General features: G+C 38.7%; 1 long non-coding RNA gene across 4 annotated transcripts; it reads left to right on the top strand.

Moving 5' to 3' along the window:
• The first annotated feature begins 471 nt into the window (after positions 1-471).
• On the top strand, positions 472-27,573 carry LOC120303720. Of its 4 annotated transcripts, none has more exons than XR_005555506.1 (5): positions 472-679; positions 9,580-9,675; positions 9,968-10,036; positions 10,440-10,631; positions 27,462-27,573. It is a non-coding gene; the product is annotated as an uncharacterized LOC120303720 (long non-coding RNA). The 4 variants fall into 4 exon arrangements; XR_005555507.1 differs by having other exon boundaries at positions 9,968-10,062; XR_005555505.1 differs by lacking the exon at positions 9,580-9,675.
• Positions 27,574-27,945: the final 372 nt, after the last annotated feature.

Raw genomic sequence — 27,945 nt, 5'->3', positions numbered from 1 at the left:
TTCAAAGAATGGGAGAAGAAAATAATACATTTAGAATATTTTTTCCCTTTATCAAACAGAAAATAATGCAGGACATATACCTCAACAGGTCTAAATGTGACAGACCAAATAATTTTGGTTTAAAATCTATTGGTCTTTCCAGACAATGAACTGTATTCAGAATGTATCAGAGTTGTGCCAGTAAAATCAATGAGATCTGTAAGATTCAGTCCTGTTGATGTCAATGGGACAAATGTATTTCAAGGTTTATCTTAAATACAATCAAGTCTGCTTCCAATCTCTGATTTTACAAACCAGACAGAAGAGTATTAAGCTGTTTAACAGGGCTTCATAAAAACAGGACATCTACATCCAAAGAACTATTGCCTTTTGTGTAAAAAAATGAGAAATAGGCAGCTTCAGTGTTTGATTTGGTAGCTCCGTAGAGACAGTTTCCTGGCATGGGTGTATGTCACAAAGGTGGAGGACCAGGTGACCTTTGATAGGAGAATAAGGGAGGTAGGTCATTTCCTTGGGAATTCTAATGGCTTTGTGACTTCATCCTTGCAGGCTAAAGTATCAGTTACTGTCAGCTATCAGTTATCAGAATGAAGATGCCTTCCTAGAAATATGTTGCTCTTCAGTAGGGCTCCGGGACTCTGGGGAACCTTCCCTCTTTTTGTAGACAACTCTTAGAAATGTAAGTGAGGGTGAGAGTTTGGGTTAGGTTTAGGGTATGGGTGAGGGTGAGGGTGAGAGGGTTAAGGTGAGGGTGAAAGGATGAGGTTGAGAGGCAGGGTCAGAATAGGGAATGGAGACAGAGAGGGGGATGATAGGAAGAGAAGAAAAGGTAAAATGGCTAAGGGAGGGAGAGGGAGAGGAGAGGGAAATGAAGATGGGGAAGGGAAGGGAAGGGGAACAAAGTGATGGAGTGGAATGGATAGGAGTGGGGAGGGGAGAGGAAGGAGGAGAGGAATGGGACACAAAGGGAAGGAAGGGGCAGGGAGAAGGGGAAGGGAACAAAGAGTTGGAATTGGATGGGTAGAGATGGGAAGGGGAGAGGACAGGAGGGGGGAAGAGGGGACAGGACAGGGAGGGAAAGTAGGGGGATGAGGAAGGGAAAGGGAAGGTAGATGAAAAGGTTAAGTGGTCCTGACAGGAGAGGGGAGAGGAAGGGTACAGGGACAAATAGGGAGGGGAAAATTCTAATGTCTTTATGACTTCATCCATGCCGGTTATTATTGTAGGTAAGTGAGAGGGAGGGAGAAGATGAGGGGAGGAGAATGGGAGAGGCAGGAGTGGGAGGGTGATAAGGAGTACAGAGGGGAAAGGGAGGGGGATATAGGATGGCCGGGAAGGAGAAGTAAGGGGAAAGGAGAGGAAAGAGAAGAAAGGGGTGGGTAAGAACAAATGGGGGGGAGAGATTCTACTGTTTTCATGACTTCATTCATGCCAGTTATCAGACAGAAGGGAGAGGGAAGGTGTGGGAGGAATGGGCGGGGAGAGAGGGAGAGATGCAGGAAGGAGTGGAAGCTCTGTCAGAAGGAGAATCAACCTGGAAATAAATTTCCTGACAGTGAGAACAATTAATTGGTAGAACAATTTTCTCTGGAAGTTGTGAGTGCCCCAGCACTGGAGATTTTGAAGAAGAGACTGGACAGCCATTTGTCTGGAACGGAATAAGGTTGCCTTGCCTTGAGAAGGGGGTCCGACCAGAAGCCATCCAAGATGTCTTCCAGCCCTATGATTGATTCTATGTTCTAATATTAAACTCCCGCCATATTATATGAAAATTTATTATATAAGAATCAAAAGTTTATTACTTGATCCAGACTGTAACTCTTAGGTCTTTTGCCTTATAGACCCTCAGATAGTATGGTTATACAAGGTTTGATTTTACGTATTGACTACTCCTCACTAACTATAAGTGTTTTGATTTTCTTTTTGGAATGAGATTCAAATCTATTTTGAATCAGAATCCAGCTTTACAATTACACTTCTGCTGATCCCAGACTCCCAGAACATTTGAATTATGAAATTTCAAATCATCTCAAATTTTTGTAATGATAAAAAAGAGGAGTAAGATAGATAATTTATTTGAATCCATATTCTGTGTTTTGACCATGAATAGAATAAAACTAAAATTAACTTCTCTTTGGTCTGAAGAACATAAAGCAAATCTTGTTTTCTACAAATATAACATTGTCTTCATATTTAGAAAGAAATCAATATGTGTTATTCTACTTATTGTTAAATCTTTTCAAGTGTCCCTCAGCCTTCAGAATTTTTTTTTTAAACATACAATTTTTCTGAAGGCATTTCCGTCCTTTGAAAACCTATTTTAGATTAAAAAGCTATATCATTATTTGTTAGATCAGGCAATGTATGAAGAACATGTAAAAGAAACCATGTTAACGTGGAGCAGGGATTTTGATCTCAACTTTGATCTACATATCTGGCAAGAACTATGGGTACGAAACAGGAAGCTTACTTTGGGCACCTCCTACAAAGAAAACCTCTACAAAATGTTCTACAGATGGCATCTCCCACCCACAAGATTAGCTAAAATGGGTCCAAATATTTCTTCCACGTACTGGAAATGTAAATTGGCAAGAGGGACATATTACCACATGTGGTGGGAGTGCTCAAAAGCCCGTGACTTTTGGAACAAGGTTAAAAAATGGCTGGAAAAATACTAATGATAGAGGTAGAGCTAAAACCAGAACTCTTCCTACTAGCCATAACTACGCAGAAATACGATAAAGGGATACTTTACTTGATGCTACATATTCTCACGGCTGCTAGATTGGCATATGCACAAAACTGGAAGAATAAAGAAATTCCAACAGAAGAAGAGATTTTATATAAAATCCTATCGTGTGCTGATATGGATAGGCTCACAATGGAAATGAAAGGACAAGACAGAGTCAGATTATTTTGAAATCTGGGACAAATTCTATTGTTGGTGTGAATCAAGGAGAACTGTTCGGGTTTTAAGTTAGTGTTAAGATAGAGATATATAAAACTGTATGTTAGCATATAGAGAAACAAATTAGAGACTGTATTGTATAGAAAAATATGTATATATAGATAGTAAGAATTATATGCATGATGTGGGACAAATTGTTAGGAATATATACACTGGAATGTTACATTATGTCCATCTTTGTTTTAACTGTTTTATAAATAAAAAACTTTTAAAAAAAACCTATTTTAAAGAAGATATCTGGAAAGCTCTCATAATTTTGAAAAAGATAATTATCATTTTGTTTACCAAATACTTCGAATCACAGGAAGAAGATTGTAACTGGTTCTCTGAATGTAGAAGGCATGGCATTACAATTGTGTTGCCTTAATTATATTCCATATTTTCCTGTTTTTATAGTTATATGATTCCACAGGCCATTAGCTACTTGAAAAGCATATTAGGCTGAGCGCACGGAACCTATGTTTTAAAGAAAATGAAATAAACTTTGAACTAATTGGATTTTGACTCAAGTGCATATTTTTGTTTTCAACAGCCCAGTTTCTCATAGATTACGTTACCAGCTGGTTCAGCAACTCTACATCTATCGATTTGATTGTCATTTCCTAATATGATTCTGGTTTTTTTTCCTTCTTCTCTCTCTTTATATTCTTATTTTCTTTATTTAGAGGAAGAGAGGAAACATACTTAGGTCCACTGTTAACAACAGAGCTGAAATTCAAGGGGAAAAAATCTAGCTGTGAGTCAAATACACTTAGAACATTATTCTAAATAAATCACTGACAGAAATCACAAATATATTCTTGGCATGATAATGAGTCATCTCATTTCCCTTCAAACACATTCATTTAAAGATGAGAAAAATGAACTTTAAAACTTATACATTCTATTCTCCGGTGGTTCATTAATACTCAAACCTTTGAAGTCAGTTTCTCAATATCTATCCCAAGACCTACTTGTTGTTGCTAAAGTAAGCTATTCTTCTATGTTTTCACTTATAAAATGCCAGAATAGGCACACATCTATCCCATTTTAATCTAGCTCTATTACATAGTATCAATGTGTATGCATCTACATTCCATTCAATGAAAGTAAATGAAGTGTGCATCTCTTTCTCTTTGGTGTGCAATTGTTTATTTGCATCTATATACAGACATAAAAGGACTGTGTAGTACTTCAGTTACAAAAGCAAATGGAAAACAGAACATGGTGAGTTGCAGTTCTGCTTAGCCATGAAAGGCATGGCTGGTGACTTTGGGCCAGTCAGTCTCTCTCAGCCCAACTCACTTCACTGGGTTGTTGCAGGGAAAATAGGAGGAGTAAGGTGTGTTGGGTATGTTTGTTGCCTTATTTGTAAAAATAATAAAAGTAGGATACACACACACAAGCTTTTGACCTTAAATTCCTCTTAAAGCATTAGAGGAAGACAATGGGAAAAATTTTCTCCTAATATAATAATTCACAAGAATATGCTGCAGCTAACTGAAGATTCAGAATAGAATTTTGGAGGAGGAGGAGGAGGAGGAGGAGGAGGAGGAGGAGGAGGAGGAGGAGGAGGAGGAGGAGGAGGAGGAGAAGGAGGAGGAGAAGGAGGAGAAGGAGGAGAAGAAGAAGAAGAAGAAGAAGAAGAAGAAGAAGAAGAAGAAGAAGAAGAAGAAGAAGAAGAAGAAGAAGAAGAAGAAGAAGAGAAGAAGAAGAAGAAGAAGAAGAAGAAGAAGAAGAAGAAGAAGAAGAAGAAGAAGAAGAAGAAGAAGAAGAAGAAGAAGAAGAAGAAGAAGAAGAAGAAGAAGAAGAAGAAGAAGAAGAAGAAGAAGAAGAAGAAGAAGAAGAAGAAGAAGAAGAATTTCTTTGAGTTCGTGCTCAGGGTGGTGTCAGCTTTGATGGTATTTTAGAGATAGAGATAGAGATAGAGAATGAGAGATATCTGAGATAGATAGATAGATAGATAGATAGATAGATAGATAGATAGATAGATAGATAGATGACAGATAGATAGATAGATAGATAGATAGATAGATAGATAGATAGATAGATAGATAGATACAGATACAGATACAGATATAGATACAGATACAGTATATGACACCATCAAAGCTGATACCAGCCAGAGGATAGAACAAAATGAAAATTCAGCTCTAGGATCAAATGTGGAGGAGGATTACAGCATGGGAATCCTTTGTAAAACATACAAGGGAGTGATTGGAAGGCCTACCATTTTTATTTACAAAGGATTCCCAACAAACAGGATAACTGTGTCTGGCCAGCCACCTGCCAGAATTTAATTTCCATTCCTGCCTGTGAGCAGGTGTTTTGGCTCAGTTGCCTTAATGGCTCCCTCCCATGCTGTGATTCCACAATTTTCAATAAATTGCAGTCTTAAAGTTGGCCGGCTTAGAACTACACCTGGGAATGTTGGAAGATGCTGTGATTCATACTGAGGATGTGTGGTGGTCCAACCGAAGCCTTGCTTTGGTCCAAAGAAATCTGAACTGAAACAGCCCTTTGATTCAGAGAAATTAAACATATTGAAATATCAGAGAGGGTTGGTTCACTCCCATTGTCCATTTTGAGATGGAGAAAAGGAGCACATGGAAAAGTGCAATGGATCCTTTTGCCATCTGGATTTGAAATCATGTGGCAGCTCCAATCCAATGCTTCAGCCAAGGACATTGATTTTGTTTCAGCACTTTATCTAAAAGGGGGTTCCAATTGCTCCATTCCATCCCTGAATCAAAGTGGTTTTTTGGAGCACTGTGCATCATCACAAAACTCATACCTATGCCATACAACCATTCTGAGCTTTCCATTTAACAACAACATCCAAACATTCAATCAACCATGTATCAATCCTTTGATATATGGAATGTTTTGCTCAAAGAAAGAGCTGAAGAAGCTTCTTGGATGAGAAGCCAAACGTCTTCAAGAAAAACAAGAAAGCCCAGTTGCCTTGTGAAAAAAGCACCTTTGGGATAACCATGACCTGGATGGCCGAAAATCTCAGACGTTTTGCTCAAAGCAATTGAAATCTCACTGGAAATTTAATACTCCTATTTTCCTTTCTTTAACAATAATTTTTATTCATGTTTAAATATACAAAGATAAAAAAAACTAATAAAACCTAACAAAGCTACAAAAAAACAAAAGTGAACAGATTAAAAAGGGGAAGAAAAAATATGTAAGAGAAAATCAAAGGGAAATATATAAAAGAGATTAGTTCCACATTCATTAATACAATTGGTGCAAACATTTTCAATAACTTCTCATCTTCTCTAACATTTTAACTTAGAATCTCTTCATACCATATTTCATCCTTTATCTATTAGCAAATAATAAAGCTTTGTCATTGACACTAAATCAGCAGAAATCCATTAAGAGCATTCCTATTTTCGTTATTAATTTTCTTCCTAAAATAATCTGAGAAATCAGGCTATTTGGATGCTTGCTGCTGAATTTGACATTAGGAGGCAATCTGGAACATGTCTGGTTTAAAGAGGCTCAAGTATAAAGTCCTAGCAAGCTGCAATTAATTTAAAACTAGTGAGAGCTAGTTTTGATTTCCTTCCTTCAAGAGAAGAAAGAACTGAAATTCTCAAATCTCACTAGGTCATATATCTAGTATAGGCATAGGCAGTTGCTACCTATTGCTATTCCATTCATCCTATTCAATGCACTTTCTCTACTCTTTAAATATCAAAGTTATGTTGCTGTAGTGCTGTGGAAAATATGCAGACTTTCACTGCTGTGATTTGAGGATACCCAAAGGTGCTTTTCCAAAAGACAACTGGACTGTCTTGGTTTTTTTTTTCCTTTAAGAACATTTCACTTTTCATCAAGAAGCTTCTTCAGTTCTACTGACTGGTGGGGAATGGAAGTATTTATATATATTGTAGTCATCTGGTCATTTAGCACTCTAAGGGTTGGTCCTTAGATCTCTGAGAGTTGTTGAGGCCCCTTGGGGGTTTAATCTATATCCTCAGGGTCACCTGAATCAGAGTGCAAATGGCTGTGGAACCTTCTTGGAACTGTTGAAAGGACTGTGTTGTAAGCAGGAGATAAGTGGTGTTACATCCTTCCACTTCTGTTCAGAGTGGGCTGTTCAGTTTTAACTTAGATGGCTTCTTTAATCCCTCTTTCAAACTAGTGGTCCTCCCTGTCCAGAATCAGGACTATGCTGTCTTCAGAAGAATGACCCTTGTCTTTCAGATGCAGACTGAAGACTGCTGAACCCTGTCTTGATGACTTTGTTCTTCTGTGTTGTGCCATGCATTTGTGAAGTGGTGGCTTTGTTTCCCATTTGAGGATAGTTTGGGGATTGATAGAGGAGTTTAAGAGTGAGAATATTAGAAGTTTGCTTCTGAATGGACTAATGTTCCCTATCTTGAAAGCACCCAGAGAGATGTTAGTAAATAGACAATAATAAATAGTCCAAAGATATTGGTACTATTTCTTCCAGGGAGTTATTGTATCATCAAATAGGCTTCCAGAAAGTCAAGATCCTCAGTGGCCAAATCAGAAGCTTTGATTGAAACAGTCTTTCAAAACAAAGTGGCAAATCAACAGAACTCCATTTTTCAGAAGTTGCCCACCCTTACTGAAGTATGAAACCATGATTTATTGTTCTGTCTGAATCAGGCTTAGGGACAGACATCTGAATCTTCTCTACTCCCAGAAGTTTTCACTGTATTGATTGTCTCTCTCTGAGTATCTTGCTTGTAGGTAGCAAGCTGGTTTTACTGGTTAAAAATGTTTAATTGTTTAATTGTTTAATATTTCAGTAGATGGAATTGTGCACAATGGATAAATTAAGCCATACATTTTTTTCTATATATTAGCAAAAAAGAAAAAGTATTGAGCAAAAAACGGAAAGAAACAGACAGCAAATTCTGCAGTGCATGCTACTGTTTCAGGAAGAGAAATTCCTGTGTATATTCGACATTCATGCAAGGATCCTGAATCATTAGTAAAAAAAAAAAGTTACACCAACTGCAACATGCTTTGCAACCAGGTATATATAGGAGCATATACCGTAAATGCCGGCGTATAAGGCGACTTCCGCGAGCGCTGAAATCGGCGCCAAAGACGGGGGTCGTCTTATACGCCGAGTCGTCTTATACGCCGGAAATACTGGTAGTTTCCGGCGTATAAGACGACGTTCTAGGAATGAGGCCCGGCTATAAAGACGGGGTCGTCTTATATGCCGGGTCGCCTTGTACGCCGGCATTTACGGTATATAAAGGCCAGTCAGACATTAGGGCAGCTGTATACCTCAGAGCTCCCCAACCTTTCCATCTTGACAGCCGAGAAGGAAAGGGAGGAGCAGGGAAATGTGCATGTGCGCATGCCCAAACGGCTGCTAGTGCCAGCGCCCCAGTGCATGAGCAAATAGAGCCAATAGCACCTGCACAGTGGTGCTATCATGAGTGGGGGGCCCTCACCAGCTATTTTCATGGCCCGGTGGTCAACAGGCCACGGCCCAGCACTGAGCCGCGGCCCATAGGTTGGGGATCCCTGGTGTAATAGAATGCTCAATCAACCCATCTGTATGTCCACAAAACTGAAAGTCTACAGAGCTGTGGTTATCCCTTCTCTCTTATATGGATATGAGTGTTGGATTCTGTACCAAAGGCACATTGAACAACTGGAGAAATTTCACTAGATTGCTCTCCAACCTGGAGCTCCTGGATTACATGTAGTCTACCAGTACTGAGTCCCTGATTATAAGAGGCCAAATGAGAGGAGTGGGGCTAGTCAACAGAATGGGTGAACGTGGTCTGCCTCACCAGCTTTTCTGGTGTCTGAGAAGAAACCTTGAGGTGGACCACACAAATGCCAAAAAGATGCTATGAAGGAAATCATGCATTATTGTGACATCCAAGAAAACTAGAAGCTGCTGCTGCCAGCAGAACATGGTGGTGAGCCTTGTGCTATGAAGCCTCCACCAGCCTTGAAGAAAGGCACTGTCAAAAAGTGACAGAAAATTGTGAGTGGCATCACAGTAAAACACCCACAGTCACTACAACAATCAGTCTCCAGTGCCCCTATTGTGCCAAATTGGAACTGCAGAGCTATGTGCATGTCCATGGATAAACTGCACAACAGCAGTCTCTTCTTCAAACTCAAATGACTATCTTATGATATATGATTAAACTTTCAGTCTTCATTAAATTTGTAATTTAAGATTTTGGCGTCAAGGTTCCGACTGATGAACCCAGCCAAGCAAGGACCTCCAAGACAATCCAATATCGTAATGCAAAATTTTATTCAGTACATCATTTCGGCCCAGTTGCAAATGAAACCAGCTCTGGCAAACCACCTCCCAAACCATATAGTAAAAGTGTAAATTGCCCCTCCTTCCTTTTAGTCCAGTCACGTTGCCCAATTAGGTGTTAAAATATTGTTATGAGAAAGTGTCTCTGAGTTTGGTCCGATACCCGGTGGACTGTCCTTGGTTCTCATGGTCTGACTTCTTGATCTCTGGAGCTGGCATTCCATTCCTCTTCTCTCCTCCCAAATTCATTGGCAAGCTGAAAAGCAATAATAGTTGCACCAGCAAAACATGCTTCAAACTTGACATTTGGATGCTAGGGTTGTTTTTCCTTTTCTTATCTGAACAGGCAACTGGAATGGGAAGCCTTTCTGAAATGTCTTTCTGGAGAACTTGAACAGATGAAACAGCTGTCTTAGAAAAATCTAATGAGACAATACACCTGGTATGGAGATGCTGAAATGGAAACATTTTCTTGATGAATATTTGACTGTAATGCACCTGTTCAAGGCAATGCTAGATGTGCTACCGCAGTTAAAGTTGTTTTTATTCATGTTTTATCTCCATCTATGCAAATGCCTTTTTAGATAAAAATTTGAATATGAATGTTTAAAAATGTGCCCTTCTCAAGATAACACATATTCTTAACTACATGCCCAAGCTCTCTTTATTAAATGTTTTGTCTTATATAATTTTTTTGTTTTGATTTTTATTGTGCTGTTTTGTTTTTCAATTAGGAAAGAAGGAAAGGAGATGACATGCCTTGAGCTGATAATTCAGAAGATCAGCGCTGACATCTCAAATAAGTAGGCCAATCAAAATACTACAAGATGTAAGGAAAAAATGATTATTTTAGCAATCTATGATTGCTAAAACTCATGTGTATATTCACATAGTTTGAGCTTTGTATCCCACTTGAAGTAATAAATTATTTCTTACTCAGCAACACTTACTGCTAAAAAATGCTCAGGCATTTTGTACAGCCTACATTTCTGAGCAAACCAGAACTAAACTAAATTGAAAAATGCAGTTTTCTATTTTGAATTTTATGATGGTATAAAAGTGGGAAGATAAGTCTTATACATTAAAAGGCTAAAAATATAGCATTGCTAATATAAAAATGCATGGTGTATTTTGGATTAATGTTAATAAAATATGTGGGGGGAAATTTTTCCAATGTGAATTTTCATTCATGTTCTTTTAATCCAGTTTGCAGATTAACACAGAAATGGAATGGAACAAGCACTCAGAGGAAGTCAGGAATACTGTAGATGTGCTCGTTTTTTTCTGACTCAAATCTTGTACCCAAAATGAATGGAAGATAGATCTCAGTAAATATCGGACAGCATTTACAAAACCAAGAGAGACAGCATGATTTGTTAACAAAATGGTCACAAAAGGGTAATTTTATTCTATATTTTGTTCTCTCATTCAGAACACCTTGCCTAACTCAGAATGATTTCATTCTAAGTTAAGTCTTTTGTGAGAATTTTCAACGGTGGTCTTCAAGATTCCGTTTTTTTAAAAAAAAAATAGATCTAGCAAGATCTCCCATGGCTTGCTTGTTGCAAATGAAAATGTTGGTTTATTTAGACAGGGGTATAACTGAAGCCTTGTGGATTGTCAGTTACCTAGCTGGGTAATTTTGGGTTAGTCACTCTCTTTTAGCTCACCTTAGGTTTCCAAATTATTGGCTACTGTTGGTTTGATTATGTTTGATATGTTCTTAATTGTAAATTAACCATGCTTATTTCAAACCCAGGATGATAGGATCAAAAATGCTCAGTTGTTATTTCAAATGAACCATAAGACATACTTCAGTAATTAGCTTAGCAAGCATACAGTAAGTGCCTAAATTTATTAGAAAACTACAAAATCCTCCAATGGGATCTGGCTTTGCTCTTCTCTAGTAAAGACACAATCAGCATAGATCAGGAATGTCAAATTGCCGGCCCGTGGGCCGGATGCATCATTGCAAAATCGCACCCACCCCATTGCTGGCAATGGAAAAAAAGTTGCAATATGTTGTGACATGTTACATGACGTTGTGAGTTTGACACCCCTGGCATAGATGTTTAGGTTTAGCTATGTTTTTAGTGTGATGTGCAGTTGGGATGTGGGTGTCTCTTCCAGGAAGAGAAATTCCAACAGCCATTTTACAATGGAGAGCAGGTGTCTCTACTAGATTCAGAAGGTGACTGAATCTAGTAAATAAAAACCTCAGCAAACTTGTCTAGAAATAAAGCAATCTTAACCAAACTAAAGTAAAAAATAAATTTTAATACAGAATTCTTCACAGATCGGGCTTCTTAGCAGAAAAGAGATAAACATTTTTCTGCTCAGACATCAAAAGCAACCTTAGGGAAATATAAACCAGGTTCCCATGTGCACTTAATCACAACTCAAGCATGCACTGGTAACTTCATTTATCTGCTGTCATCCCATGATGTTGCCTTCATCTTTAGGGTATGCATTGTGCAATCCTTTGGATCTCATGAGGCTGCTCAGAATGCATCTAAGGATAGCCTGAAGTTATATACAATCTTTAAAAATACCCTCAAGTATGAAGGGATAGCCCTTCAATTAATCAGTGAACAAAAGCCCACATAGATTCAATCACACATCTCTCAAACCCAACTATTTCTTATAATTTCTCAATATTTGCTGCTGAGATGACTTCCTTATTTGGCTTTTATTAATCCTCTAAACCAAAGGTCTCCAACCTTTCTTAGTTGATGGACCAAAGGGAAAGAGAGGGTGAAGCATTTTACGCACATGCATGTGCGCAAACACAAACGAGCCAGCAAGCATGTGCAACAGAAATGGGGGGGGGGCTAGTGCCTGCATGACACTTGCTAGCACTGCCCCATTTTCACCATGCAGTGCCCTGTTTTCACTGCCTGGCACCTCATTTTCATAGCGACGGTACTAGTGCAAGTGGGGGTGAGTGCATGCACACACATGCGTGCACTGGCCAGCCTGTCCTGCAGCCCACTGGCCAGCAGGTCATGGCCCAGTAGTGGGCCACAGCCCATATGTTGGGGACCCCTGCTCTAATCCTTAGCAGTCTTTAGATATGTGGACTTCAACTCCCAGAATTCATGCTGGCTAGGGGAATTGTGAGAATTGAAGTCCACAGATCTTGAAGTTGCTATTCCAAGGTCAAATTAAACCTTAGTTTTACATTTTTCTAATACCTTTATTCAATAATTTAGTATGTTTAATGCTGTTCTTTCAGAAATATGAAAGGGCTGGATCACAATCCCAAACAGTTTAGGAAGAAAAATAGTAATAGAAAGATTTTCCTTGATGATTCCCTCTTTGGCTTACCTGGATCACTACTGAAAGAAGAAACAGTTGGCTTAACTTAAAGCCTTTTCTGATGTTTTTATTAATATGAAGGAAGGCAACTATTTCTTTAGCTTCCTTTCATTTATATTTATAGGTGATTTGATTTGATTTAGAACTGTTCATTTAATGATGGCTCAGAGTTACAGGTAAAAGTTATTTATGCCCATATTCAAAGCAATGGCTGTCAAATCACCCCTGCAGTCATGTGATCAGGATTTGGGTATTTAGCAACTGGCTCACATTTATGATGATAGCAGCATTCTGCAGTCATGTGATCACAATGTCAATGCTGCTAACATCAGATGTTCTTGCTTTGAAAACAGATGGAAATGTAGCCATCTTTTCTCTATCGCTTTTAGAGTTCGTTGATGCTGGGAGGGGGAATGTGGATGAGAGTCCAGCTAGTCATAACAATAATAACTCAGCCATGGGAAACTAAGGTTATTAGGTCCAGAGTTAATAGAAATTTGGCGGGCAGGAGAGATGGGGAGAAAGCCGGCACTTCAAGTTAATTGGGGAATGTGATTTATGACTATTAATTGGAGGAGGGAATTGCGCTTTGCTACTTTGTGCCAGGGGAGGGGAATTCAGTTTTTGGCTTCAACTATGTAGTGCCGATAATTTGTTTCTCTAATAAAAGATTCTTTAAGGAAAACAAAGCCTCAAAGTTCTTTTGAAGAGATTCATCTGCCAGAACCATGACACACAAGTTTTGACCTTCCCAGCCAGCTTCCAGCAAACAAAATCAATGGGGGAGGGAGGAAACTAAATTCATTTAATGACTGTATGATTCATTTAACAACTACATGATTTGCTTAATGATCATGGTAAAAATGATCATTCAGTTGGGTCTGGTCATGTGATGTCTCACTTAACAACCACATTGCTAAGCAACTAAAATTCTCTTCCCAATTACGGTCAAAAGTTAAGGATAGCTTGAATATAGATAGTATCCTCTAGTTCTTCATTCAAGAGAAGACAATGCCACTTTGATGGATCAGGGCACAAACCGCTTTCTAATGTACTTGTTTTTGTCTACCACAAGTTCGCTGGCACATCGCTAGCACTGAGAGTGATAAATCTTACTTCTTGTTGGCTTCTCTACTGCTTGGCAAAATATAGCCCTCTAAGCAGATATGCGCACGCATATACATATATATGTGCTTGAAATGCCAAGTGCATTTAAAATGGGTTGTAACATTTAAAACACACCCACACAGCACCACAAGACAAGACAAGATTTGGCATCCACTTGTCATTTTCATAAAGTATTACAATAAATCAGTGCCTTTTGAATCTCAAGGATAAGCAGAAGCTTGACCTTCAGTCCTTTTTCATGCACCAAGCAATTTGGGGCTTTCGCTGCTCTTTTGAAATCATTCATTCCGGCTCTGCTTTGCTCCTGAGCTTCTGAAATATAAAATAGTCTGGAATAAGTTGAATGGGGCTTCTGCTTGGCAGCTGATTAGGGCCCCAAAACACAGTTACAGTTACTTTGTGGAATGCAGAATTTAGACAGTGCTGCTACTATTGTACTACTCTGCTAAACACCTAATTCCCATAGCACTGTCTTATGGATATTATGTGGTAGGACTATATTATTATTATCCTTCTCATCTTCTCTATTACTTTCTCCGATTATGATTTATCACTTTATTGTGTGTATATACACTGAGAGCTTTTGCACTGGAGACAAATTCCAATCACACTCAGCCAATAAAGAATTCTATTCTATTCTATTCTATTCTATTCTATTCTATTCTATTCTATTCTATTCTATTCTATTCTATTCCATTCCATTCTATTCTAAAATCTGTTGGTAGTGATCTGTAGAGGATCACAAGCACTTAAGCTATTAACTTGGTCCAAGTGTGTGTTTGCAAACACACACATACACACCCCTGAAGGCATGAACAAACATTGCTCTACCTACATGCATTTTTCAGAAGCATCTTTTTGTAGGTTCTTGAGTCTCTTCCCAGATTGTATTGCTAGCATTTTGACAGCAAACTGTGTACTTTTGGCAGCTTTTCATTTACTTATTTATTTAAAAGCAGGAACAAGGAAAACAAGTCCATGAAACCTCTGTTCAGCTTAAGTCACATAATTTAGTTAACTCCCTCCAATAAACTACAAACGCCCTTTTAAAAGGATCGCAAAGTATCTATATTTCTGTGATGTTCCCCGTTATCCTTGAATGTTAATTAAAAATGCAAATCTGATCCATAAAATGGTCTGCCTGTTTATCTGCCTTTGTAAAGTGCCAGGCAGTTCAGATGAGTATAAAGATTTATTGAAAGCTTGAGCTCTCTACAAGAATCTGACTGTCAGGTCTGCCATCTTCCACTTGGCGCCTTGCCGGTATCCTGCCATCAAAGGATAGGAGGGAGAGGGAGACCTGGGGGAAAGAACAAGTGGGCAATCATCCTGCATGTATATGTGATGGGAAATTAGGAAGGAGGGATGACAGCTTGATCAAGAGCAGGGAGCTCAGAATAAGATTGTGCCAGCAATCAAGGCCACGCACCCTGAGAAAGAATGTGGATTACCCTAAACATCTCAGCATTCTCAAAACACTTAGATGGACTTTTATTGGCTGAACATGGATTGGTCATGGGGCAAGAGCTGGGATGTGGGGAACCTTTTTGTATCTTTTGAACCTGGGAAATTTAGTTCTAGTCTGACTTTACTGCAGCCAGCATCTTTTAGCAAAAGGACCTATCACTTTAACCACTTCCTAACAGTGAGGACAATTAACCAGTGGAACAGCTTGCCTTCAAAAATCATGGGCACTCCATCACTGGAGGTTTTTAAGAAGAGACTAGATAGCAGTGGTGGGATTCAACCAGTTCGCACCACTTCGGCAGAACCAGTAGCTAATTTTTTGTTGCCCAGGCTCAGAATGGACTTCCGGAAGCAGCATCCACACAGAGAACTGGTTGTTCACATATTTGAATCCCACCACTGCTAGAGAGTCATTTGTCTGAAATGATATAGGTTCTCCTGCTTGAGCAGCGGGCTAGACTAGAAGACCTCCAAGGTCCCTTCCAGATTCTATTCTATTCTATTCTATTCTATTCTATTCTATTCTATTCTATTCTATTCTATTCTATTGGATCAAACTGGGGAAGGTCTCTACACTGACCAGCTAATGGTCAAGGGAAATAAGTGGGAGATAAAAAAACATTCATGATCAGCTGGACTCAGATCTTTTGTGGGGCTGCAGCAGCTCATGACTTATGATACATTTGACTCCTTCCTTCTTCAGGCTCATCCTGGTCATCTCTCTCTTGATTTCTGACACTGTAAGATCTTCTAAACCAGTGTTTCTCAACCTTGACAATTTTAAGGCATGTGGACTTCAACTCCCAGAATTCCACAGCCAGCAATTCTGGCTGTGGAATTCTGGGAGTTGAAGTCCACATGTCTTAACATTGTCAAGGTTGAGAAGCACTGTTCTAAACAGAAAAAAACAACAACCCATTTCTACCTAGGAAACCTGACAGTTGCTGACAAGCTTTTATTGTGGCTTAGCTTTTAAAGAGTTTGATCAGCAAGAAGAATCAAGACTGATGATTAAATACAAACCATCCCTCTCTGGAATTGTAATTTCTTCCAAAACTACAGAGGAAGATTTGTTCCAAAGACAGTGAACAATTGGGACATAGCATCCAAAGCTGATTAAGAATCTGATGAAACAAACCACCAGGAATTTCTCTTTCTTATAATACTTACTTTCTTCTGGAGGTTTGCCAAGAAGAAATTTAGCATATTACTGTCCTCTCCGTTTTAAATGTCCTAACCCCAAATATTTATATTCATTATTGGAGGGTTTATTTTTTTATAAGATAGATGAAGTAAAATTACCTTTGTTATACTTTTCCCTCCTTAAGGAACTGTTATCATGCTTCTAGCCTTTTTTTGTTTTGTTCTAACTGCTGTTCATGCATACAATGTACTGTAAATAATGTTATAGAAGAGCGTAATTCCTTTGGGACAAAGAATGGATTCTGTCTGCCATTGCTTGACGTGATAATAAAGTTTTTTTGCTGCTTTAAGGTCTTCACTTCCAAACAGTTTATGAGACTGACTGCAAATGTTCACAATCAAGCTGCAATGACAGGAAACAGTTCTACTGAAGCACTGAATTTCTATTCCCAGTGGATGGTTCTTACTTAAATATTTGGAAACCGGATTCTCTGCAATTAAGGGAAATGGAAATAACAGAATGACAGAGTTTGAAGGTACTTTGGAGGTCTTCTAGTCCAACCCCTATACCCATTTCAGACAAACAGCTGCCCGATCTCTTCTTAAAAACCTCTGATGATGGAGCACCCACAACGTCTGAAGGCAAGCTCTTCCAATTATTAATTATTCTGTCAGGAATTTTCTCCTTATTTCTAGATTTGTTCTCCCCTTGATTAGTTTCCATCCATTGCTTCTTATCCTGCCTTCAGGTGCTTTGGAAAATAGCTTGACTCCCTCTTCTTTGTGGCAGCCCCTGAGATATTGAAAGATTGCTATCATGTCCCCCCTAGTTCTTCTTTTCACTAGACTAGACCTAGCTAATTCCTGCAACCTTTCTTCATATGTTTTAGCCTCCAATCCCCTAATCATCATTGTTAACCACAGAGTGGATCACACATTTATAACAGCAATGGGGGTGCACTAACATTTACTTTTCAAATCATGCTTATATTCAGATACCTCACACATCTGCAGTTTGTGGGCCACATGCCTTCTTGGATTTTAGTAGAATTTTGCAGGAATTGTTTTCATTAATGGGATACTTTATACCAGTGCTTTTTTTCTTTAAAAAAAAAAAGGTGCTGGAACTCACACACATCATACAACCCACCTTGCCTACCCTACAAGGTTCCATCCAAAAAAGGTGCCGGAACTCTGTTCTGGGCATTCTATGAGAAAAAAAGCCCTGCTTTATACTATTTAAACTTGGCATCATAGAAATTGTAAAAAAAAAAAAAAAAAAAAAACTGACAGTTCTTCCTATACTCGTTCATTGGGGACTTTTTGCCCTTGTGGCAATTTTTGCCTTGGACATGATTTTGAAGACCAAAAATGATTGTGAGCTTTGGATAATGTTGAGCCTGTTCTTGTCTTCTCCTAAAGTAAGTGAAATGCAACATCTTGTCTTACCATTCCAAACAGACTTATGTGTTAAGTTCCTTTGCAAAACACAATAGGATCATAAACATTTTCTGCAGCTTCAGTCTCATTACAGTGAAATAACCCTTTCCATTGGTTCTGACAAGTTTTACATTGGAGTTAAGTGCTGTTCCAGTGTTTTTTTTTCTGGCTCTCAGCCTGTACTTTTTCTATATAATAATAGCATGTTTCTACCATCTATCTCAAGGGAGAGTTCAAGAACTGTGAAAAGAAGGACTAGGGGTGATATAATAGTAGTGTTCCAATATCTAAGAGGTTGTCACAAAGAAGAGAGTCAAGCTATTCTCCAAAGCATCAGAAGGCAGGACAAGAAATAACGTATGGAAACCACTCAAAGAGAAAAGCAACCTTGAACTAAGGAGAAATTTCCTGACAGAACAATTAATAGAAAGATTTGCCTCCAGAACTGGTAAGTGCGCCAAAACTGCAAGTTTTAAAGAAAAAAACTGGACAACCATTTGAGTGAAATGGTATAGGGTAGACATGCCAAGCATAAGTCCCGGGGGCCGGATGTGGCCCGTGAAGTGGTTTCATGTGGCCCACGAAGCCATCCTGGAAACAGTGAGGGAACTGTAGCAGACTATGGAAATGTTTTTTTTTTTTTTAAAGGAACCAGGCTATTACTGACAACTATGTTATTTTGCCATGCCTTATTGATAACATTCTATAAGAGCTCTCCAAAAAAGTGCCTCATTTTAAAAAAAAAACAAAATACATGCCTTAAGCATGTGTTTGCTTAAACTCTACTAAAAGTGCAAAGAAGAGCAACTAAGATGATTAAAGAGGCAAAAACATAAGAAGAACAGTTGCAGGACTTGGGTTTGGCTAGTTTAGAGAAAAGAAGGTCTAGGTGGGACATGATAGCAGTATTCCAGCAGTATCTGGGAGACTGCTACAAAGAGGAGGAGGTCAACTTATTTTCCAAAGCACCAGAGGGCAGGACAAGAAACCAATGGATGGAAATTAATCAAGGAGAGAAACAACCTGGAATTAAGGAAAAACTTCCTAACAGTGAGGACAATTAACCAACGGACCTGCTTTCCATCAGAATTTGTGGGTGCTTCATCAATGAAGGTTTTTAAGAAGAGACTGGACAGTCACTTGTTTGAAATGGTAGGGTCTTCTGTTTGAGCAGGGGGCTGGACTAGAAGACTTCCAAAGTCCCATCCAGCTCTATTCTGATTGATTCATTGATTGACTGCAGAGGCTACATCTGCCTAGAAAAACATCTATTCATTCAAGAGAAAGAAAAACGTTGGATGCATCCATTAAAAATAATGTAGAAACTTTTTCAATTCTGAAGACAAGCTCTAAACAATTACCCCAACTTTACACCTTTCTGAAAGTTCCCAGATTTCATTCTCTTTGAGGGGTTCCTACACCGACAAATTCCATCTCCTTTTGCCAAAAAGCAAAACAATAAGAAGAAAAAAGTAAACAGTACACTGAAACTCTGAACTTTATGAAGCAAGAATCTACTCTGAACATAAAGTAAGGTGAGCTCTGTTCAAAGAGGAAGGCTGTGGCAAACTCACTCCTTCACCAAAACTTTCAAACGGGGGATTCCAAACAGAATATCAGCTGGTAGCCACAAAGATCAAAGGAGAGAGAGGGGATGTTTTTGAAGTCTAAATGGATTGATCCCTCTCCCAGGGCAATTGTTCATATTACAGCAATGAAGCCTTGAGAAGGGTAGTGTTGAAAATAGATCTTGATGACAGCCATGTAAAAGAATAACTAGCTTTGAAGCATCTACAAATTCACTGAAGAAATCATGGTAATCAAATCTAACACTGCTGCTTCATCTGCATCTTAATTCTATTGATTTTATTCAGCAGCCCAGCCTGTATAGGCTGATATCCAAGCTCTGGGTAATGAGAAAGGACAGATGAGTTAAAGACACAAAATCAATATTCTCTGCATGTGAATGTGCCATCGTTCTGCAAAACTAAGGCTTCCATAGCCGGAACAGATAGAAAGTGACGTTAAGAGATTTAGAATACATAAATTAATACATAACAGGGCTTTTTCTGAGAGTCACGTCCATGTGCATTCCTACAGCTCTTGAGTTGATGGAAAAACATGTGGGTATATATATATATATATATACGAACAACCAAAGACCTACATACAAATACCCGCGAAAACCTCAGAAAACAAATACATACATACATACATACATACATACATACATACATACATACATGCAGGTCTTGGCATATTCGGGTCTTTTCCCATGTAAGATTGATAGTATCTTGGCAACGTTTCGATGAGGTCCCACTCGTCATCTTCAGGCTGGGGTCTTCGGCTTTGTGCTTGTGTGAGCAAAGTGTGATCAGAGCTGCCATCTCTCTATAAATATTGGTGTGTGTGTGTGGAGTGCTGGCTTAGTGGCTGTAGATGGGTTGGTTGGCTGTGTTGGAGTTATTGTTTGCGGATTGTTCGACTGTTTCATAACATCCTGAGTAGCTGAGGTGCTGGCTGTGTGCCCATTAGTCTTTGTGTTGTAACGACCTGGGTAATGGTCTGTGTGGTGACATCCTGAGATCTAGTGTAGTGATATCCTGAGTTCTGTGTTGTAACATCCTGAGCTTTAGTGTTGTAACCTTCTGAGTCTTGTGATGTGATGTCCGGAGCAGAAGGCTGTGATGTAACATACCGGGCTTTGGTTTGGCTCCGGGTTTGTGGTCTAGCTCTGTATTCATAGCGTGTGTCCATTTGCTTTGTGTGGGGGTCAGAGGGAGGTGCAGCAGCTGGTGATGTCATTGTGGTTTATATATGTATATGTATTATATATGTATATATGTATACTAAGAAATAACACGTGAGCACCAGGAAAAGTTAAAACATTAAAAGTTTTATAAAATGTTAAAAGTTTAAATATAAAACATTTAAAAGTTTTTTTAAAAAGCAGACCTAGCTTTTGTTGGCTCCTGCCAACGTCATCAGGGTGCAAATGAATCAGTGGGAGAGACATTTATAAACAGGCCAGCGCCTGTGCTCGACTGCTGGACTGCGTAACAGGTCCCAACCGGCCAATCGTTGCACCTGTGTCAATTGCTACATAATTGCTCAGTTTGTCCTCATTCTCCCCATCTACATGCGTACTAGCTTTCACTTTCCTACCTCTCTGCATCTGTGACTCTATATAAGTGATTCTGCATCTGTGACTATATATATATATAGTACAAGTTAATTGCACACGGCTGAACCAATTAGGCCCGATAACAAGATCAAGGAGCCGGGCGCAAACCTTGACACGCCTATAAAAGACCTTCTCATTCTCTGGCGCGCCAGCCCTGAGGATACCGGCAGGTGAGGGCGAAAGCTTGGCGCTTTTTAAAACTTTTATAGTTTTAATTTATTAAAAACTTTTACAGTTTTTATTACCCTGGTGTTCAGTTTATATTTTCACCATATATATATATATATATATATATATATATATATATATATATATATATATATATATATGTAGGTCTTTGGTTGTTCGGGTTTTCTCCCGCATAAAATTGGAAGTGTCTTGGTGACGTTTCAACGAAGTCTCATTCGTCATCTTTAGGCTGGTGTTTTCAGCCTTTTAAAAGGGTGTTTGTAGTTTATTGGAAGGAGTTAACTAAATTATGTGACTTAAGCCTAACAGAGGTTTTATGGACTTGTTTTCTTGTTCCTGCTTTTAAATAAATAAGTAAATAAAAGCTGCCAAAAGTAGACATTTTGCTGTCAAATGCTAGCAATACTGTCTGGAAAGAGACTCAAGAACCTACAAAAAAGTGCTTCTGAAAAATGCATGTAGGTACGAGCAATGTTTGTGTTTGCAAACACACATTTGAACCAAGTTAACAGCTTAAGTGCTTGTGATTCTCTAAGACAGACATGTCAAACATAAGGCCCCGGGGCTGGATGCGGCCCACAAAATGGTTTCATGTGGCCCGCGAAGCCATCTTGGAAACAGTAAGGAAATGGCCCCCTCTGCCTTGGCCCTGGCCCAGGCCAGCTGGGAGCCAATGTACAATTTTGTGGTGGCCATCTATGCTAAAATGCATTCAGTCTTTGCTCCACAAGGCCATCTGGAAACAGCGAGGAACCAGCCCCTGCCCCCTGGGTGCATGATGGGGAGGTATCACTCTTTGTGAGGAATGAAGAAATGCACCATCGCCTGGAAGTGGCCAGCAAATGGCCCTCGTCTACTTCACATATCCAGCTTGATGGGCTCCAGAGGAGGGGTTTCAGCAAGAGTGAGGCTCCTCCAGTGGACCATGCCTTGGCACTTGCCCTGGTCCCACCCCCTTCTGCCAGAGACCCTCAGATCCCACTCCTGCCCAGGCCCCACAGGCACCCTTGATGTGAACGATGTAGAGCTGGCCATGCCCACCCATTAGGCCACACCCACTCTGTCCATACCCACCCATTAGGCCACACCCACCTTGGCCACATGCACCCCCCTGAGGGCAACCACAATGCTGATGTGGCCCTCAATGAAATTGAGTTTGACACCCTTGCTCTAAGATCACTAATAACAGATTTTAGAATAGAATAGAATAGAATAGAATAGAATAGAATAGAATAGAATAGAATAGAATAGAATAGAATAGAATAGAATAGAATAGAATAGAATATTGTAAATGACCTTGGAGGTCTTCTAGTCCAACCCCCTGCTCAGGCAGGAAACCCTATACCATTTCAAACAAATGGTTGTCCAATCTCTTCTGAAAAACATCCAGTGCGGGAGCAGCCAGATTTACTTAGAATCATTCTCTTCTCATTGAGCATCATCTGCCAACAGGGAGGAAAATGTATCAATTGCTTTCCTTAAGGTGGAATTGAAACAAGGATTTGGGAAGAAGTGAATTTAGGCGCATGCTTGTGTTTTTCCTAGATGGGTCTAAAAGCCTATGATTATCAGATAATAGTCATACTTTTTCTACCCACAGGTTTGGTGGTCTTCTGGAAAAGTGTTATTCCAGAAGAAGCACAAAGCTTGTTTTTAGAAGGCACTCAAAGAATAAGAAAGGTGTTTCTCAACCTTGGCAACTTGCTACCATTCTTGTTCAGTAGAGTTCAATCCTCGACTTACAACATTTCATTTAGTGACCATTCGAAGTTACAATGGCACTGAAAACAGTGACTTATGACCATTTTTCACACTTATGACCATTGTAGCATCCGCATGGTCACATGATCAAAATTCAGATGCTTGACTCATATTTATGACGGTTGCAGTGTCCCGGGCTCATGGGATCCCTTTTTGCGATCCGCTGACATGCAAAATCAATGGGGTAGCCAGATTCACTTAACAACTGTTACTAACATAACAACTGCAATGATTCACTTAACAACTGTGGCAAGAAAGGTCATAAAATGGGACAAAACTCACTTAATAAATGTCTCACTTAGCAACATAAATTTTGGGTTCAATTGTGGTTGTAAGTCGAGGACTACCTGTATTACTGCACCTTGTATCACAAGTACATTTTCAGTAGTGGCAATGAATTCCATGTCTGATAAATTCTGGAATTATTTTTTTTTAAGGAAATATGCAGGACTGGGGGAAAAATATCCTGATGGCTAAGATCAGGCACACAGAAGCAGACTGATCCTGCAGCTAATATATGATGTTTAGGACCACTGGTAGCTTAATCCTCTCTAAAGGTGTACATTTATAATTCCCTTTCCAAACTGCAATAATTATCACCATATGTGGTAGAAGCTGAATTCTCTAACTTAATAATGTGTTGGATGATGCAGAACTTATTTAATTTGTCCTGAATGTCCCACTTTCAGGTGGAAAGTGGTGGAACATATATTCTGGTTCTAGTTTTAGAGACTGCAAAACATAGTCTCTCTCTCTCTCTCTCTCTCTCTCTCTCTCTCTCTCTCTCTCTCTCTCTCTCTCTCTCTCTCTCTCTCTCTCTCTCTCTCTCTCTCTCTCGTAACCTCTTTTCAGACTAACAAAATGTGTGTGTGTTTGACTCAGTTATTGTATAACCTGGAAAACGAATAAGATCAATAACTTGGTTAAGTGCAGAATGGAAACTTAACCAATACTGAGTCACTCCTATGTCAATTTTATTTCCTGTCTCCTTCCCTTTTACCAACTTTAGACATCCTTGTGTTTATTTAAATTGCAAACACGTTTGCAAAGCAGATTTAACACAAGTATTACATTATTGACTTGTTTAATTCACACTGGATCAATATTTTCAGACAGTTTTTTTACCACACTATTCCCAATCAATCACTTATCCCATCAGTATGTGCACAATTTAGGATTTTTTTTATGTCCCTTTTCCTTTCTTTAAGCAGTAATTGCGTACCAATATCTATTCATTCGGTTGAAAAACATGATAATCCTTGTAATCAATCATCCTGATCAATTTAGCAGACTTAGTCAAGTCTGTTTTTCTATAACTTCCTTGATCATGCATGCTTAAAAATATTACAAGTAATTGGTACAAAACAAAACATAAAAAATAAATTTAAAAAACTGCAAAAATATTTAAATATTCAAATGGCATGGAATCACTATGGATATCCTTTCTAAAAAATTGAATTTACGGTATACAAATCAATTAAAAAGCAACTACCAAGCAGGAAAAGAGCGTAGGGAGAAAAGAATTTTAGAAGAAATATAAAGAAATAAATGTATGGGTTGGCAAACTGTTAAATGGATGGTTACCAAAGTCTTGAACTAACCCTTTAGTGTTCTCTCTCTCTCTCTCTCTCTCTCTCTCTCTCTCTCTCTCTCTCTCTCTCACACACACACACACACACACACACACACACACACACACACATTCAACGAGAGACATGTTATTTATATATAACTGTTGAAGCAGTTATATCAAATTTTAATTTATCTCTGGTTTAAATAGATAAAATACAGTAACATTTTAACTTAATGGATACTTTATTCAATGTCTGTTAAATCTGATTTTATATCATTTATGAAATTATGTAATTGAGGACAATGGTGTCATTTGCAGGAAAATCTCAACACCTCTTAATTTAGTGCACATGGCTTTTTTAATTGGAGCTTAGGATTCAACCCCCACAAAATATCAGTTGTACACACCAAAGCCTGTTAAACTAAGGTCATTTAAATAGTTAAATCTACGTTTATTTTAAGAAATAAAGTTTCCTTCAAGTCAAGCTGAATTCATGGTAAGTTCATGGATACATCCATGCAATTATCTTGACATTTTTGGGAGATAACCCTTGTTCTGTGATAGGTTTTTGATTTCCCAGTATAGCCAGCAGCTCTAGTATATTTTGGAGAAGTCTCTTCTAACTAGTTCCTGCATCTTCCTTAGCTTCTCAGCCCAGACAAAGTTGGTCACTTCTTGTGACATGTTTCTTTTAGCTCATCATAACTGTAATCCATCAGGAAGAACTACTGTACAGATGACAGCATCTGCTGTTCTTCATTATCCTTGCATGGTCTATTATCATCTCTCTCTGAGATCACCTAAGGGGACAAGTGAAAAAGTCCAACAATTAATTGCCAAAACCAGTTATAGCATAATATATTATCATCATAGTTTAAGGGTAGCCAATATAGTGGCCCATATTCCAGTCCTCATTCAATCACAGGACTCACTGGGTGAGTCTGGACTACTCTCGCTAACCCCAATGTTCATTGTTGTTGTAGAATGAGAGCCATCGACTCTGATTGGATCTCTCAAAGAAGCTCCAGTTTTAACACTAGAATTTTTCCAGGTTTGAGAAACTAGCACCCTCAAAGAGCTATTAAACTTTTCAATTCATTTTAAGCAGGCCTGCTACTAAACCACCAATCAGCATGAGGGATACTAAGGAGCCATTCCCCCTCTGTTTTCTGGGGTATCTAACCACTCTTTCTTTTTCCCATTACTTAAAGCTTTCTCTCTTAACTCCTTCATGTGTCTTCTTCTGACTTCCTTTATCCTCGTCACTGCTCTTAGGCCAAGCTTCTTCCAAGCTTCTATTTTTTTCTCTTCCTCCTGCATGTGTGCATGTGTATACTTTATATCTTACTACCTTTGCTGATCAATGCATCCAGAACTTTTGTACCTTTCCTTTCTTTCTCTACTGCATGGGTGTCAAACTCGATCACGTCACGTGATGAATCGCAACATTTTTTGCCTTTGCAGAGCTGGGGTGGGTGTGGCCTGTGCATGATATATCTGGCCTGTGGGCCACCAGTTTGACACCCCTGCTCTACTGTTTGGTTCTGTCCTCTTCTCTTTCCAGAAGTCACCCAGTTCTGATTGTCTTTGTTAACTCAAAGCTGTCATCTTCACCTACTTTTATTTATCTTAGCACCTCTAAGAACTTTGTTTCTTCTGACTACTTATAGACATGCACAATCTGGTCCTAAATTAACCTCCTATTTGGGGCAAACTCAAGCCAGTCTGCACCAAATTTAATAATTTATCACCGTTACTGCAGCCAACTAGATTGAAGTAAAAGTAATCCATTAAACAATAATCATCAGCCAATATATCGAGAATCAGAGTTAACAAGTTTCAATAGCAATAGCAAAATAGTGTTAAGGTTTCCTAAAAAAATGAAGTCAGATTGTCACAGAAATTATGCTCTCAAGCTCACTATTCTTTTTTGCGCTTTTCTGTTTTTCTCCTGGAATAAGGGCTTTTATGCCATCCATTCAGAAAAGAGCCTAGGGCTACCTAGTGATTAGGGTGTTATATTACTACCAGAGAGACCAAGTAGAAATCCAATCTGGAGTATGGAAGTTTATAGGATGAAGTTGGTTCCTGCATTCTTACATCTCAGCCTAGATCAGTGGTTCTCAACCTGTGGGTCGGGACCCCATTTGGGGTCGAACGACCATTTCACGGGGGTCGCCAAACCACACTGTCCGCCATTTTTTTCCCTTTTCCCTAGCTGTCCTACTCCTTCTTATTGGTGGCCACACCCACTTGGCCACACCCCTGGGGGTCACCACAACATGGGGAACTGTATTATGGGGTCACGGCATTAGAAAGGTTGAGAACCACTGGCCTAGATCATGGGGTAGATCTAGTAAGGATGAAAATGGAGGTGAGATTTCCTAAAGAAAAACTAGGATAGAAATGTAACATCAAAAAACATCATCTAAAATTGCATGAAATCATGCTATTACTATGTATGGTACATATTACGCTGCATTTCAATTTTGAAAAAGATTGAAACATAACCTAAAATGAGTAATTCATTAGTCATCCTTGCACACATCTCTGTGTACATATCTATTAGGGATGTGCAATATTTCAGATTGAATTTTTAAAATATACTTTAAGAGTTTGTGGATGTGCAAGACTAACACCTGTTTGCAAAACTCTGAAGCAGTTGTGTCTTTTCCCAGGACTATATGGCAATATTATGATGTTATAGGAAAGTACTATAGTCATACTTCTATGAGCTCCAAATCACCTTTTAGATATCAAATCTGATATGCAGCTGACTCTTTTGTTTATTTATCTGTCTGTCTGCCTGCCTATCTGCCTAGTTTGGGAATTTACCATCGTATCTCAGAATTATTAAAAATAGATGAGATAAGTGCATTTTATTAACTGATAGATTAGATATAGTTTAAGATATTGTATATTGGATTCTGAAGCATTAACAACTGTAGATGCTGAAAAAGCTTTGGATGCAGTTCAGATTAATTTTCCAAAGCAAATTACGTATTCCTGCTTTCTTTTATTAAAGGGGTTGAAATTTACTGTTTGCAATCAACAGCAAGATTAAGAACAATTCAGTTACTTTCTGGACCAGTCAAGTTACACCTGGCATCATTACGATTTTCTACCTTGTCTGTGGCTTTTGGAATTAATTATTGAATTATTAACAATTAAAGATATGCAGTTCTTGAGATGTTACTGGTGAAGGATTGGTGGATTTTTGAGTACAAATTATTTTTGTGTGCTGATAACATTTTGACAATATTGATGAATTGCTCTAATATGGGGGATTCAGCAGTCTGCTAAGTACCGAAAATGTACCATTAACTGGGAAAATAAATAAAATAAACAAAGTCCTTATTATTTTGTAATGTGTAATTAAAATTTTATGCCACCTATTCCCCTACAAGTTGACTCTGTTATAAATAAATAATGTTATTATTCCAATTTTACGCGGGAGAAAACCCGAATAACCAAAGACCTACATATATATCAAACTACAAGGTAACTAA

The sequence above is a fragment of the Crotalus tigris genome, unplaced genomic scaffold, assembly GCF_016545835.1.
Source record: "Crotalus tigris isolate CLP2741 ecotype Arizona unplaced genomic scaffold, ASM1654583v1 scf7180000024480.717441, whole genome shotgun sequence".
NCBI classification, from domain to species: Eukaryota; Metazoa; Chordata; class Lepidosauria; order Squamata; family Viperidae; genus Crotalus; species Crotalus tigris.
The sequence above is the reverse complement of the archived record's forward strand: the minus strand, read 5'-3'. Positions and strand labels throughout refer to the sequence as shown.